The sequence below is a fragment of the Dicentrarchus labrax genome, unplaced genomic scaffold (genome assembly GCF_905237075.1).
Source record: "Dicentrarchus labrax unplaced genomic scaffold, dlabrax2021, whole genome shotgun sequence".
NCBI lineage: Eukaryota > Metazoa > Chordata > Actinopteri > Moronidae > Dicentrarchus > Dicentrarchus labrax.
Genome location: NW_026136711.1, coordinates 31,507,788 through 31,522,216, shown reverse-complemented (window position 1 = coordinate 31,522,216; position 14,429 = coordinate 31,507,788). Strand labels below are relative to the sequence as shown.

Genomic DNA, 14,429 nt, shown 5'->3' with positions numbered 1-14,429 from the left:
ATAGCTCACTTTTTCTTATGAGGGTGACTCCAAAGAATGGACTGATTGACTGACAGTGTGCTGGCTACAAAACAGAGCAATGACTAATGGTGATTCGGTCTGGGGGGGTGGTTAAAGTGAATAAAGTTTATCATATTGCACTGCTACGCTTCAATGGGGATGGCAAGAATAGCATGCATGTGTCTTTATTAAAGGGAATTAGATCACCTTCGTGCATGAATCATATGTACCCTTATTTAACACATGATTCATGATGATCAAGAGATACAGAAAGATAGAAATACAATGCTTGGCAAATAGATGGACATGATGGGGCCATGTCACGCTTTAATTATGTCCCCAAAAGTAAATGTTCACAGTACGAGTGGCAGTGAATTATGCACGTATTTCTGGATCTTTAGATCTTTTGATTTAATCCAGATAACGAGCTAACTATTTCACTTTGTCTCATTAATGAACAGAAGACCTTTGTCGTACAGTCCACTGTGATCACATTCTTTTATTGGTAGAGAGCAGTGATCCTGGGAAGCAGAGGGTTTGCAGCAGAGATGACTTTACTACATGTATTTTACTGAAGCAGAGAAGAAAATAAATAAAATTTTCAACCTGCTTCATGTTGGTCATCATCAACTTGCAGGTTAAAACACAAGCAGGCCATGTTTGGCCAATCACAGTTCTCATTGTATTCACGTGGACCAATCTGTAGTGGACTGACCAGACATTGCCGCCCCTGGAGTAGACAGACATAGACAGATCACCCAGATGAAGCGGACCCAAACAATGGTCACTACAAACCTATTCCAATCGACTCAGAATGGCTGAAACATGCTCCTAAACACTTTCTGGGGAGTGCATTTTCGGCTCAACACTACCCTAGACACCCATAGTATGGTATTATTAATAATTGTATTTTCTTGGACATAAAATGTCAACCTTGCTCTACTGGCCAGATTTAGTGGTTGAATTCACTGTAGATTCCCTACAGGAGGACTCCAGATGATTCTGATGACTCCCTGTCTTTCCTTTAGCACCACCATCAGGCCAAAATGACGAGTAATCTCATAGTCTAATGGGCAGATTGCAGATGATATTTAGGATTTTAATGTCTCCATTACTCTAGCGTCACCCTCAGGTCAGACCTGCTGGGTTTGCAGTGCTGTATGTTGCTTCATCAGTCAGTCTGTCAGCTGGTGTGTTTCAGATCCACGTCAGCACCCTGGGGCTGCTCTGCGAGTTAATGTGTAACTGCTGTGTGTGCAGTGTGTGTGTGTGTGTGTGCGTGTGTACACAATGTACCCGACCAAGGTCATAGTGACTTGTGTTTGTGTGTGTGTGTTTACATGCTATCATGTTCTGACAGAGTGTACTATCTGGGAGGCTGATGTTTTATTGCATACAGGTATGTGTGTGTGTGTGTGTGTGGGTGTGGGTGTGTGTGTGTGTGTGTGTGTGTGTGTGTGTGTGTGTGTGTGTGTGTGTGTGTGTGTGTGGCTATGTCTGTGTCTGTGTTAAATAAAGGTAAAAGTAGCATAAAAGCTGAGAGTTGCAGTGAACCACCTCGACCCTGAGCTGCTCTATCGGTGTCAGATCAGGACACTGGGCTATTTTGGCTATTTTGACTGTATGGGACAAATTCACAACCATATCTCCTCTCATGAGTTTCATATGCAGCATCTTTCATTACACTGAGTACATTTTGTGGGAAACATGATGCTGTCTGAATCACAATATCAAAGTATTTTTTAGGTATTACTTACAATATTCTGACTCATGGTGACTAAGGCCTGAGACAAGTAGACAAAGTAAATCTGCCCAGAGTTCAACTTTAGTGAACAGATTTGTGCCGTTGAGAGTCCAAAATGAAGAACTATATGTATGATATTAGATGCATCACACTATCCAATCGTACATCTGCTTTGTCGAATGAGCTGCAGCACCAATACAGCTTCATAGCTTCATATCATTACGCTGTATTTTCTTTTTTCTCTCATGTCACTCTCTTTTTCCTGTGCCCCTGTGCACCCCTGCAGCCCTGCACTTTTTTATCTAAACTGCCTTTGCAAGCTGCTGACTTGATGATTGAGGTTTGGTTCAAATCTACCACTTGGTTAAGGGAAAGATTGTGCTCATAGTTTTGTTTTAAAAAGTCAATACTGACCGCTGTTATGGGACTGAATGTGAATTTTTAATGCTGTAAATAAAAGTAAAAAACACCCGTAATAGATAATAAAATTAGATAATGTTATAAATATTATGCAAATGACCTAATTTAGATGCAAATTTAAACCTACAGCACTCTTTCAACAATGGAGGAATGTAACTACTGGTAAGTACATTTCCTCCAGTACTTCAGTAACAGATAAAAGAGTATTATTTTGTTTGTATGTTTTTTTGTTTGTTTGTTTTAAACCAGTTCAGTACCGGTTGTTTTTAATGATTCTCACAGCAGAATTTCTGAAGAAAAACTAAAAGCTCAAGATTCATCCTTCAGGGTATTTTCCCAAATCTTGCAATCATCTGCTGGAGATGGAATAACCGTAAAAAACGTTTTGTGATGCAAGAGCCTGAAATATGAGGAGTGCTCTCCAAACCTCCAACTGTTACTCAACTTTAGTACACTGAGTCTTTTCCCAACCACAACCTGAAAATGAGTTTCAAAACAGATGCAAAGTTGGCAGCAGAAAGTCAGCAGCGAGTCCAACTGCTGTTAATGCTTTCTTAACTATGCTTTCTGGTTTTTTTTTTTAAACACACACTGTTGCCTCAGTGCTGCTGGTTGCTTGCTGCTCAGGGAGGACAGCCCAAACAATCTCGTACGATCGGGGACTTGAGCCCGCAGCTCGACTGCCGAAATCAGGCCTGGCATCCTCTGTTGCCATGGAAACAGTCCAAACCTCAGGCAGTGGTGGCCTACAGAAACAATTTACTGAAAGCAGTTTATCTGATTTTCTTTTTAAATATGGAACTAATTCAAAACCCATAAAAATACTGCAGATGCTTAGTTTAGTTTATCACCCTCTAGAGACATTGATGGGGTTTTATTTATTGTGTGTTAAGACTCCTCTACACTGTGTAAGTTTGGGTTATCTCAGATTAAAGTTGTCAATTGTGAACGAAATGTGGTGAAATCTTCAGCTGTCAATCCAAAATCCAGTATAACTATTCACTTCTGAACATCTGCAAAAAGCCATCAGTCCCCTTTTAAGGAAGGTGGCCTTGAGGAACCCAAACCCTGAACCCTAATAAGTCACGTTGACTAGGTTTGTTGTGGGAACTGAGTCTCTCCTGGTGCCAGCACGTTGACGCAGTCACAGAACAGTGTACGCTATAATGGGTAATTAAGTTACTTTAGTCAACAGTAACTGACAGGCTGCGTATTGTGTTCACTGTTCATGCAACATTAGATCACCGTAGCAACAGTGGACAGTGAGGGTAGAAAGAATTGCCAGTCTGGCAGTGACCATGGTGTCAAGTTGAAAAGTGCAGCTGCAGGCCACCAGCGTGTCGTCGTCTCTGAACTGTTTTTCTGTGGACACACGCCGGACAAGCAAAGGTAGGCGGTGGTGGAGAGAAAAACAAATACTGAGAAAGCTTTTGAGTTTGATGGTCTCATTTTGATAAATGTTTGATTTAGAACAGATATCGTGACACCCCTACAGTGTATCATTGTTTTTTACTTGCAATATGTCAAATTAAATAGCAGCAATTATATTTAAGGGCCAAACCTGAACCATCAGGATCAGACTGTGTGCGTGTGTGTGTGTGCCTGTGTGTAAATGAGTAGGCATTTAATGTGCCAATATTTGCTTTTGCTGCTCATGTTGTAAAATTTTCCATGTGTTGAAGTTGTTTGTGTGTGTGTGTGTGTGTGCGTGTGTGTGTGTGTCTCCAGAGACAGATTCCTCTGTGTCACTGCTGAGTTATGTTCATCATTGCTGGCCTTACCACACCTCTGACCTCTGAGCTCTAACCTCACAGAGATGTTCTGAGAATCGCTCTGTAGTTCTCATCCTCAGACTAACCAACAAAGCAAACTACCACCGGGGGTCTGTCCGGGTTTAGTTTCTCAACCCTTAGCTGAGGGACACTCTGGGTTTTCAGTTTCTGAGGTAACGTACGATATGAACCTGACCTACTCGCTGGCAGTAGGTCAGGTTAAGAGTGAGTCTTAACTAGACTGTAAATAGTCCTAATGTATTTTAACGGCATTCCAGTTCAGCTGTTGAGTGAGTGGGAAAATGTTTTTAACATTTAACTGAAATAACAATCTTTGCAAACCGTAACCAAAATGCTGGTGTTGCAGGAGGCTGTGGGGTGCCAGTCCTGCTCTTTGTATGCACCATCCACCCCAACCACCTCCTTGTTACATAAATGTAGTATTTCAAAAAATGTTTAGTAATATACAAACATAATTTCTTGGTTCTTGGTTATTCAGGGTTGCTACCACTGGAGGAGAAATGGTCTTTTTTTGGTGTACTTGGCCTTTAAATGTATGCAGCAACATCCTTCTCTTTTCTCACTGACTCTTTGAAATTTGTGAAAACAGAATTTTTTTTTTTACATCTGTTCATTTTATATTTTCTGTTTTGCAGAAGCAGCGACGGTCTCATTCACTCTTCTGTCTCCCCTCAACATGCAACCGGTTAAACATGAACTTGACCCTGTCTGTCCTCCACAGCTGCACCTTCAGACATGCTCAAAGTTAAACCTCTTGTAGCTCTAGTGTTTGATCTCAACACTGACCTTTTCTCTTGTCTCATAAGAAGAAGAAGATGACCATTGACCCAATAGTTACGACCTTTAAAAAGGAGCTGGAGCTTCCTCTTTGTGTTTTCTACAGAAACATGAACTTCTTCTCTTACTTCTCATGTGCAGCTTCAACTTCACTTCCCCCTTTGTTTCTTTAAACTTTACTGTCCACCTAAAAGACAGTTTTCACCTCAGAACAGCACGCAGGCAGGAACTTGTACGGGCTGACACTACTTACTTTGTGGTGCTTTATTCAACATTAATAATCGTCATGTTTCAGATGCTGCAGATGACCATTCTGTCTGTCCTCAGATTCAGCACCTGTCACTATTTTCACAGAGTGAATTAGCTGCTACACAAAAAGTCTGTTTTTCCTTTGGGTTTTAAAGAAATTCCGCGTTCATAGGAATAGATTCTAAAAACAATCCTCATGCACACAATGAAACAATTGAAACATAGAGGTGCATTGAGTATTTGGTGGATGTACTGATCACAGTAATGCTGCAGCTACACTTTGCTGGAGGCCTGGCCTTTGCTTCTGCACAATACTGTTACACTTTACTGTAAACTGTTTACGTGGGACAGAAGATTCACATGTCTGAGAGCAAACACAACTCAGGTTAGTCAGAGTAGGTCACCTGGGAGTGGGTGTGACACACACACACACACACACACACACACACACACCACTCACAAACTAATTTAGCAGCAGCAAAGTGTTTGACACCACAACAACCTTAAAGGTCTGCCACAGGACGTGTGTGTTTGTTTGTGTGTGTGTGTGTGTGTGTGTGTGTGTGTGTGTGTGTGTGTGTGTGTGTGTGTGTGTGCGTGTCATTTAGGTGTGTGTGTGTATGGGGGTGTTTCGGGTTACTGCCTGCTTCTAGCTGAGGTGCGACTTGGACTTCACATGTCAGACAGGTTTCTCAGAAACGCTGATAGTTGGATTTAACCCTCTCTTTCTCTCTGCTATTGTTACACACAAACACAGAAAACAATTATTATTAACCCGGGTCAATAAGACAAAACCTAAGATACAAAAATACAAAAACCCCACATAGTCAGATTAAAAACACAACTAAAAATGTAATGATAAAAGAGGTGACGGTATGAGAAGAAAAAGTACACTACATTCCTCTCTGTCAGTCAACAGTCAACACCTCACTGTGTAGCCGCAACATACATTCATAGTCCTGTGTGTGTGTGTGTGTGTGTGTGTGTGTGTGTGTGTGTTTGAGTTAAAGGGAAAGTAAGTGACAGTGTGTGAACATGAACATGTGAGCTGGGAAACATGTGTGCTGCTGAGAAAACGTCACATACACACTATGCTTTTTCTACGCCACCGTGGTTCCAAACGGTGCTCTCGATTGTGAATGTAAAAGTATTCATTCGTTTTTTAGATGAGATAAACCTTCAATGATGCCCAGAGTTGAAGTTGCAATAGCACAATGACATATAGAAGTAGGCTACAGAAAGATATCTTTTTTTTCCCAGGATTGCGAAGTCATGGCCCACCCTACTCTGCCTCTGATTGGCTCTCTCTCATCCTAACCAATCTCACTACTCATGCCTAAACCTAAACAACCAAACCAAGGAAGGCAACGAGTGCTGGCCAGTCAGAGGCAGAGTACGGTGGGTCATGACTTCACCACCCTGGGATGCAGTAATAAAGGGTCTACAAGTAAGAAGAACTTCACTAACTTCATTAAAGTGTAGCTTCACCCCTCAGCTAACTTCCTCCCTCTCAGCAAATTTGAAAAATGCATGCAGACCTGCCAAAGACAGTGACTTTACACCGACTGACCGCAGTGTAGCAGGGACTGTCAGACTCTCCGTGTCTGTGCTGGAAACAGAGAGTCCGCTGAAGCTTTTACAGTCACTAGAAGCACATTCACGGCAGTTTGTAAAGGTTTCTGCGTGGTACCTGGGTGGGCTGCCCTCCTCTGATTAGAGTGCTTTAACGCTATTTTTCATATAAACGCCATGACATAAAAACAGTCGACTCTATCTCAGCATTGGCCTCGCAGGGATCAGGGTGATATAAAACAGTAAAGGCTGTGTTGAGCCATTTTCAACTCATGAAATGCAGATTTGAATACATTTGGTGAGAATGTCTTTATTAACACCAACACTGATGTTGTCAAAAAGCACAAGTGTGAAGTACCTCGCGTCAGCGTCAGCAGTTTTCTGTAATATCCGAGTCCTGCACCGGGTCGGGTCTCGGCAAAAAATACATTTATAGCTAAATAAATTAACACAGAAGAGTAACAGATAAGATGATGTTTTTTATCTAAGACTTTCTACAGAACAGACAACACTGCTTCCTTCATATCCTGCCATTATTTGTTGTTGTTGTTGTTGTTTTCTGAGTGTGTATGACTTCAGTGTGTCTGTTGTGTGGTCCTTTTAAACATTATCCTGACCTGAACTGGCCCTGTGTTTGTGTGTGTGTGTGTGTGTGTGTGTGTGTGTGTGTGTGTGTGTGTGTGTGTGTGTGTGCAGTATTTGTAATAAAACTTCTTTTTAACACTTGCTGCTACAGTCCCACCTTCGCTCTCTCTCTCTCTCTCTGTCCTGACACACACACAACCTCTCACACATGTAAAGAATCTCACAGTTTTACTTGGGGAGAAACTCAATAAGCATTTTTTCTAAAAGGCTAGAAGAACACACACACGCACACGCACACACACACACACACACACACACACACACACACACACACACACACACACACAGGGAGGTAGATCCAGTGAATACCAGGAGCATGTTCACATTTGTGAATGAAAGACTTTCTGTCTCCTTCTTTCTCTCTCTCTTGCTCAGTGGAATGTATTCTTGGCACGACGCCAGAAACTTCTCAGTGGCGGGAAAACACACACATACACACACGTATCTGCACTGTAAAAAGTGTGCTGGTTGTTGTCTTTGTATGTGTGTCTAAGTGTGTTTGTTTGTGTTTCAGGGTAAGATCTTGCAGAGTAGTGTGCATTGAACTTCATCAAGGTTAATTAAGCTAAAACCAATCAATTAGAAAAGGCTCCAAACCAAATAAACAACTTATAACTGTAAAGTTCTTAAAGAAGCAGATAAAGTCAGCTGATGGACAACGTGTCAACGTGCAGGGTCAATGGTTAGATGTTAAAACCCAGGCTTCTTCTGTTTAGTTTTTCCTCATGGCGTAGTCTTAACTAGGCCTGTCATACGGGCTTGTTGTTATTTTCAGAATCAGTTAGGCAACTCACGAATACCATTAGTTGGCATTTCAATAGTACCACATGCTTTAGGACTATTTATTTGTGATGTTTAGTGATGTTACTGAAGAAAGAAACAAGACAGAGTGCAATTTAGAAAGTTCATTTCAACATATTACAGTATAAGCAAACAAAACATAATGAAAAATGACATTATTATTATTAATGATAATATTATATAATTTGTGATTATTGTTGAATTTCTATGTGTATAAATGCACCCACACAAAGTGAAAACATTGTAGCCTGGCACAAAATTACCTGTCATGTGTCATTTTTTGCAGTGTGTGACCACACACACACTCTCTCTCCCAGCTGCTGTGTTTCACTGCTGCTAGCCCTGGCTCCTCCCTCCTTGCCTCCCAATTGGCTGCTGAAGTTTGGCGGGCTTTGCTCCGTCCTCGTGACTACTACTGCTGCTGCAGTCATCGAGGCAACACGCGGGAACAAAAGTTCAGCAGGGTGGTTGCCCCGGCGACACATCCCCGAACACAACCTGCTCTGTAAACAGGCCACCGGCTCGAGGCCAAGAGACTGAAACCCGCAGCAGGGACAGAAACAGTTTCACAGATGGGCGAGTTCTGTTTGAGTCCACAAAACAGAACAACCAGGAGTCTGTGAAGAAGATAAAACTCAATGTTTATCTGAAATAAAGGTTTTTATTCTTGAGAACAGATGTGTACTCAAAACAACACTGTGTGCATTTCACACATGTCCATGTTACCAACGATGTGTGTGTCTTTCTGTATGTTCAAGTGTGTTCTGTATGTTTTAACACATATGATGCATCTCAGGGGCAAAACAGTCAGATGTGTTATTCTGACACTGAGATAATGTTTGTTTTAATAGTATTGCTGGAATAATTCTCTCACTTACTGTGTAAAAAAAACATGTTACAGTATAAATTAAAGAGAGACTATATAACTTTTGAGGAAACCAATACACATTTAGCTTCTGCCTCCTGTAATGACAGCTTATGCTCACAGTGGCTGCTATTCAGTGACAAGTTAAATAGGTTCACTTTGCCAATGGGAGAAACGTACATCTGTATTTTGTAACGTTTACTACTAAGACTTAAACTGCGTTCACACATACAGATACAGTCCGTGGGAATGTTGCATTGAGCACATAACCTGTCTTCTCACGTAGCTGCCATACAACACATAGTTTCGTGCTGCACAGTTTGTTTCTCGAATACAGGATAGCCCTGTTTGCCGTCTGTTCTTACCTCGCGGTACAGGTTGTTGAAAGTTGAATGCATCAGCCTTGCAGCCCTGTATCTGCGCTATAGGCGGTCCTCCCTCCACTAGTGGAGCGAAGTAGTAAACAAATATGTGCTTCTGTTTCTGTGGTAATCCAAACAAGTGCGACAATGCATCAGAGGACATTTGCATACAGTTAAACCATACTTAACTCTTCCCTGAGGGCCATTAAGCATCTTTTACATTGCTGTAGCTTAGTGGGCGGCAATGCCACTAGATTAAAGTTTATAACATTTAACACAGCTGAAGGGCTGGTTCACAAAAGAGGATTAACAATTTATCGGTACGTAAAAATGTATTTATCATCTAAATTTCAAACAAAATCAAACCAATCCCCAATATGCATCATTTAATCATATGTCAAGACACCGATATTGTTTTATGGATTCACTCCAGTATCACCATAAAAAGGTGGCTGATATAACCATAACTGTCAAACATGACAGACTGCTTGTTGCTGCAGTGTCATGATGTGGGCAGTTTATTTTAGAAGTAGGTCATGTTAAGTTGTCTTCTATGTTACCATTACTTGGTAACAGAGTGTACATTTATAAATATCTTGACCTTGTAAAAACCAGATATGGCATGATGCTGTTCATATCCAATATCAGACGCCTCATAAGTCTTACTGTTCTGAGAAAGAGACGTTCGCTCATTCATTCATATATATTATTAAATATAAAATATATTATTTATAGGATTGAACAGAGTTTCTCAAACGCTTTACACCGCCAGCCACATTAGATTATATCTGAAATATCTTCAATCACCAATATATATGTATTATTTAAATACAGTAGTGCGGCCGACCTTATTCAGTTCACATTTTAGCTTGAAACTAAACATGGATGTATGCGCTACATGAATGAGCATAACTACCTAACAGGCTGATATTTACACAAAATTTATTTTAAATGTAATTAAATTGATCTCATAGTTTAAGTATTTTCATTTTTAATTTGTAGTATTTTGTTTCTATGTTTTTAAATACATTTATTTCATTTTTAACAATATTTCAGAGATTCCTCTGCGTACCACTAGAGGCAGCTCGCGTACCAGCAGTGGTACACGAACTATAGTTTGAGAACAAGATGAGAAAATGTCAATTAAGTGTCAATAAAGTGTCAATAAACCACTGGATCCTGAACAGTATGACACACGCACACTCAAACAAACGCACGCACGCACGCACGCACACGCACACACACAAACACACAGACACACAACTCGTTACCTCAGGGAAACATTAAATTAAATCATAAATGCAGAGTTCACCTTTTTTGAGACTTCTGAAAGTTCCAGAATGAAATAAATGTATAATATAATATATTTTTTCAAATGAAAAGGATGGAAAGGTCACCTTTCAAATACCTTTGTCAGATGAAATCATCACACTTTCTCTCCATGTATGTCCTGTCTCTCTCAACTTTCATACAATCAAAAAGGCCAAACCCAATTTTTTTTTAAAAAGAACAAGGTTGGTGCTATATTTTACTTATTGTTAAAAATGACATAAATGTCAGTTTTAGAACATACTTTTTTACTTCCCTCAGCTGTGGCTCACACCAGCCCACCGGTTCCTATTATCTTTTTATCTTTATCTTTTCTTTTTATCTTTTCTACCTCAGTACTTTATTCTATTGTTGTATTTTATTGTATTTAAATGTACCTGGCTGCTATGACGACCCAATTTCCCTTCGGGGATTAATAAAGTAAATCTAATCTAATCTAATCTAATTCTTAACGAAGACGTAAATCTTAGAAAACAGTTCACATCGTTATTTAATTTTATTTTAAAACAGCTCAGTTATTTCCTAAAAAGGTGGTCACTGTAGTTTTTACCAAATGTTTCTAAAACTGGAGGAAACCGTGCCTTCGTTGGGGACTACTTTCAGCGATGGATTAATACACATTTGATGCATTTTCTGGCAGCAGGACAGTGTATGTGGGAAACTTCAGTGTGTGTGTTCATGGTGTTTGTAGTCTCTATCTCTCTCTATGGCACAGAGGACTAAGATATATCAGGCACTGGAGATATCTCAGAATCTAATGGATCAATAGCTCTAAATGTCTTCAGCTGAAGGTGAGAGAGAACAGTAAGAGAGTTTGATATTCAAGAGTGAATCAAGTGAATCACAATCTTTTTTTTCCAGTGTTTTCTAAACCCAGACCCGAGTCTGTAACACAGGAGCTTCATTAATCTAAAATCTTATCTTATTGGTTGAGTAATCATGGAAATATTGAGCTGGGACCAGGTTTAGTAACTCCTGCTGCTGCTGCTGCTGAATCTCTGAACTCTTCTAGTCCGTTGGTTTTATTTCACCAAATATCAAAATGGCAGCTGGTCATCAAGTTTGTTCTGGTTTCAAGTCAAATCCGCAGCTGGACAGGATGATGAGACATTTATTCACTCTGTTGTCCTGGAAGACGAAGACAAAAAAAGAAAAGAAAAGGGATATCAGCGTCAGATCAGTGAGAGCAAACAGAGTGAGGTGAAACTTGGCAGAAAGTGTGGAACAGAATGACGTCTGTTGACTGGACGGATCAGAGGTTTTGTTTTCGGTCAACGGATCAGAGCGAACACGATGACGAGAGAGAAATACAAACAAAGGAAGAAAGAGAGAGAGAGGGCAGACAGTTTGATGTGAGTTCACCACAGACTGACCCACCGAGACCCTCTAGTGGTGCGAAGAGATTCGACTGTTTAATATATCCACTGAAATGCATCCTGAGGACACCATAACTTTCATCTTCAACTTTATCTTATCTGTTATTTGTTCTCCTCTCTTCTCCTCCTTTTTTTATTCACTCATGTCTGTCTTTCTGTTATAGCTTTGAAAATAACAAGAGGACCAGCTCAGTAAGACACACAAGAACATACTTTCCAACTTGCTGTCTTGTTAGCGGAGGTCAGGTAAAGCATGTTAATTTAATAAAGCAGCTTTCAAACACACAACAACATAAATAAATAAGACAAAGAAATGTATTACTTTAGCCCACTTATTTGGTGTAGGAGCAATGTATTAGCATCGTACGCTTGTCACTCATGGTAACTTTGTGTGTGTGTGTGTGTGTGTGTGTGTGTGTGTGTGTGTGTGTGAGAGGAAGATGCTGGTTTTTACCACCTGCCTGACATCATTCAGGTTTTTTTTTTGTTCTTTGACGGCACAGTATCGCATCATGCAGAGTCTCGTGTGAGATAATGGTGTTTCTATAATAAACAACCACAACACACTTTACTGAGCTGAACAGGTGCAAAAAATACAAACTCTGTGTGTGTGTGTGTGTGTGTGTGTGTGTGTGTGTGTGTGTGTGTGTGAGAGTGTGTTTTGTGTTTGCAGATTACGTCTGCCACGTGGCGCCGCGGTAACATCAGACAAACCGTTTCCATGGCAAGGGCCAACTGAAAGGGTCGGTACGCTCTCGCCGGGCACAGCCAACCCAGAGGACAAGTTTGGCGGGAAGTGTTTGTGTTTGTGTGTGTGGGTGTGTGTGTGTGTGTGTGTGTGTGTGTGTGTGTGTGTGTGTGTGTGTGTGAGAGAGAGAGAGAGAGAGAGGACAAAACAGAGACTCTGTGTTTGTGTGGATAATGACTGAAAGAGAATCTGTTCTTTTGTGTGTGTTTAAGAATAAAACTGTGTGTGTGTGTGTGTGTGTGTGTGTGTGTGTGTGTGTGTGTGTGTGTGTGTGTGTTTGTCCTGCATGTAATATAATCAGGGAATGATCTCATCATAAAGGTAATCTGAGGGACTGTGTAATATAATGCAAACGTTTCAAGGTCACAAGTCATTGATTGTTTTTTGTTTTCGGGACAATACTCACTCACAAGTACTCGGATCCTTTACTTAAGTACACATATAAAAATACTGTGCTTCATTTCAAGTACATTATTAGATTGTTATTACTGCATCATTGTGTAAACAGCATTTTATCTGGTCGAGTTGGAGCTAGTTTAACTGTTTTATATACAGTTTAACAAAGTTCTGCAACAGAAATATGTATTAATTCATCTCTAATACATCCCCGAGAAGCTGGTTTAAGTACCTTGACCCTTCCTAAGTCCCGTCCCTTTCGGCTCTGCGTTCCAATAGCAGTTGAACAAGCCTCGGTCGGAACCTCGGTCAACTTTTTCCTTTCCTGTACTCCTGATGGTTAAAAGATAAAAGTCACATCTTAAGTTAGCTAACTGATGCTAACATTAGCTAGTTAGCAAACAATTTATGTAGATTAGTTACCTTGTTATCTAAAGTTTTTTTGAACATTATCTAACGACTATATGTCGCTTTTCTCTTTTAACCATCTTTCAAAATGTTGTTGTATTTTTTCAACATAGATTACTTGCTCAAATGTTATTGGAGCAGAGACCAAAAAGGGGCGGGACTTAAAAAACTATCATGGTACCAAAAAAAGAACTTATCCTTCCTCTTTTTTTACTTTGATATTACGTTGATATTAGTTAGAGGCATCAACATTTATAAAGATGGACTACATGACACATCTCCAAAAGTGAAGCCAAAAACATCTCTATCGCCCTCTAGTGGCTGACTGCAGTACAGGCCATAAAGTCTGTTGCCTGCATGTTCAAAGTACACGTCAAATACATTGGCATCTTAGGTAGTTCTTATCACATTTAAAGTGTTAATTTTTCAGATAAGTTGGATTTTAATTAGTTATTAGAAGCTACAAAAAAAGCCTGATTAACAGCTGAGCCCTGAGATTGAGTCGTCCGAGCGCCATTCCCCAGTCACCACTACGCAAGACTCCGAGAGGAGAAAGATGATTGGGATATTTTGGCTTCATTTTTGTACAGTGGGAGGAAGTGAAGACGCAATATCAAAGAAATGCGCGTGTCTGTGTGTGCGTGTGTGTGTGTGTGTGTGTGTGTGTGTGTGTGTGTGTGTGTGTGGAAATAAGTTATAGTCTATGTAAACACAGACTGGTCCAGAAAGTGAAGTAAGTCACCTGATAACAATTTGTCCCATTTGTCCAGCTTGTTGACTCCCACCAGTTATCAGCTCACTCACAGCACTATAACCATGAAATACTCAAACACACACTACAGACGCTCTTTTTCCTCCATCATCCCTCCGTTATCTCTGGGAGTCTTGGAGGCTGTGGCCTTCTGCTTCCTTTATCCTGCCGCTGTTTAGTTTGAGATAACAGG

General features: G+C 40.4%; 2 long non-coding RNA genes across 2 annotated transcripts; one reads left to right on the top strand and one right to left on the bottom strand.

The window, feature by feature from the left end:
- The first annotated feature begins 3,375 nt into the window (after positions 1–3,375).
- On the top strand, positions 3,376–8,943 carry LOC127371155 (uncharacterized). Its single transcript, XR_007886358.1, has 2 exons — positions 3,376–3,553; positions 8,288–8,943. It is a non-coding gene; the product is annotated as an uncharacterized LOC127371155 (long non-coding RNA).
- Positions 8,944–10,748: 1,805 nt separating this feature from the next.
- On the bottom strand, positions 10,749–14,396 carry LOC127371160 (uncharacterized). Its single transcript, XR_007886363.1, has 3 exons — positions 14,228–14,396; positions 13,310–13,410; positions 10,749–11,685 (listed from the first exon to the last, which is right to left on the bottom strand). It is a non-coding gene; the product is annotated as an uncharacterized LOC127371160 (long non-coding RNA).
- Between the last annotated feature and the right edge of the window lie 33 nt (positions 14,397–14,429).